This window comes from Geospiza fortis, unplaced genomic scaffold (genome assembly GCF_000277835.1).
Source record: "Geospiza fortis unplaced genomic scaffold, GeoFor_1.0 scaffold23, whole genome shotgun sequence".
Taxonomy (NCBI): Eukaryota; Metazoa; Chordata; class Aves; order Passeriformes; family Thraupidae; genus Geospiza; species Geospiza fortis.
The window spans coordinates 14,419,110-14,421,582 of NW_005054303.1; positions in this window are offsets into that span (position 1 = coordinate 14,419,110).

The window sequence follows — 2,473 nt, forward strand, 5'->3', positions numbered from 1 at the left end:
CCCTGCACACATCCCAAATCCCTGCCCTTCTCCCGGCCCTGCTTCCCTGCAGACATCCCAAATCCCTGCCCTTCTCCCGGCCCTACTTCCCTGCACACATCCCAGATCCCTGCCCTTCTCCCAGCCCTGCTTCCCTGCACACATCCCAAATCCCTGCCCTTCTCCCAGCCCTGCTTCCCTGCAGACATCCCGAATCCCCGGTGCTGCATCCTGCGAGCCTCTGCTGCGTGCTGCAGCCCCCAGCCCCGCTCCCAGCGCCGGGAATGGCGCTTCCCTTCCTTTCCTGGCTGCCCCGGGAGAGGTGAGGGTTTCCTGCTGCTGCCCTTATCTCTGCTCAGCAATTCCAGCGCTGCCAGGCTCGGGGGAGGGAGAGCCTGCCGGGATTTCCTGCCTCGGCAGCTTCCGAGCCAGGGATTCCTCTGCTTCCCCTGCTCCTGGCTGGAGCCCAGGGGAAGGTGAGACTGCAGCAGGACAGGGAGGTGCTGGCAGCCACATCTGGCAGGACAGCGACCAGTGCCTTGTCCTGGTGCTCCCAGTTTAGCACAGGGAGTTGGCAGCGTCTGCTGGGTGGGGACAGATCCCATCCTCAGCCCCATCCCACATCTTCCCCCATTTCCATACTGGCAGCACATCTGTTTCTGCCCAAAATGCCTCCCAGGAAACGGCTCTGGATTGTTTTTATGCCCAAGCTGAGAGAAGGGATGGACCCTGCAGCCAGAGGCTCTGCTGAGGCACATGGAAGTGATTACAGGGCCCCTGTGCCACCTCCCTTCCCAGCACAGGGTGTGGGCGAGCACAGCCTGTCCCTGTCCCTGTGCCCATCCAAATCCTTGTCCCCATCCCCATCTTCATCCTCATCCCTATCCCAAATTCCATCTACATCCCAAAACCTATTCCTGTGCCCATCCACATCCCCATCCTTGCCCCTTTCCCCGCCTTCCTCTTCATTCTCTATTGCCCATCCTCATCCTTGTCCCCTGTTCATCCTTGTCTCCATCTTTACCCCTGTTCCCATACCCATCCCTGTCCCTGTCCCCACCCCAATGTCCATCCCTGTATCTGTCCCATCTCCATCCCTACCCATTCCCATCTCCCCATCCCAATCCCTGTCCCCACCCCAATGTCCATCCCTGTATCTGTCCCATTCCCACCTCCCCATCCTCATCCCTGACCCCATCCCTATCACGGTCCCCATCCTTATCCTCATCCCCTTTCTTGTCTCCATCCTCTTCCTCATCCCCATCCCAATCCCTGTTCCCACCCCCTCTAAGGCTCCCAGCTCCTCCCAAAGCCACAGGGATGCCCCTGCCAGCAGGATTCTGCTCCCAAGGCCAGGACAGACTCCAGCTGTTCCCATTTTTTAAACTGGCTGCTGCCAGTCTGGCTCAGGGAGTCAGGAAAATTCACTTTTTAGCATCCTAAGGGCTGCAGGAAGCCTGGCAGCTCCTCCTGCCCTGCCCAGAGGATTCTCAGGGCCCGTGGTTTGGATTTTCAACAGCCCCCAAAGATCTCATGGAGCAGCCAGGCTTTCCTCCCTTTCCCTCTGCCCCCTCTGCCCATTGCCACCTCCGAGGTGCCACCAAATGCCACCACTCCCCATGGGAGTGACATCCCGGCTGGGATCTCACCAGGCAGAGCTGCTGCTGGCCCCCTGCACCTCCCAATTTCCCTGGAGAGCCGTGGAGGTGTTTGAGCTTCAAAGAAAAGCCACATTTTGGCACGGGGAGCTCCTCCAAGGCTGCAGATCGTGTCCAGCTGGCCTGGACCCCGCTCCAAGTCCTAATGGTTTTCCATGGCCAGGCAAAGGACTCCTTCCAGGGGCTGGAGCCAGCCAGCTGCTGCAGCCAAGGGGCAGTGGCTTCTCCAGATGTAGCCCCAGAGCAGTGACCCTCCTGGAACAGCCAGGCCTCAACCCCAGCACCAGTGGGAGCTGCTTTCCAGGGTGAGCAGTGGGTCGCACTCTGCTGGGATGGAGGGACCACAGTGACAAATCCCTGGCACTGCAATAGGGTGGAGGGTATCCAGCTGCTTCCCGTGTGAGGATTCCTGTGGGGAATGCCATGAATGTGTCCCTGATTTATTTCTCTCGACAGCCTACGGGGGGTTTGACACTTCCCTCCTTGTTATCTGCCTCGGGACAGCTGCAGCCTCCAGGCCAGGGAAAAGGGAAAAGGCTCCAGGAAGCCGCAGCAGAGCTTTGGGCTGCTCCCAGCCCGGATTTCCAGGAGCACTCATGGAGCGCAGCTGGCGGGATTTGAGCTCTTCCTGCCCTCCACCACCGCCGAAGGCCGGGAATTGGGAATTCTCCTCGCTCCATCGTTCGCTGCAGAGCCGGAGATGATGGATGGTGGCACAGAGCAAGGATAAACAGCGCTGACCCTGCGTGCGTGGGGGCCGCTCGCTGACCCAGCTGAGCGCAGATTTTGGCCGGGGGCTGCCGTGTGCTCCCCCCGCGGCTCCCGGGGGATGAGGA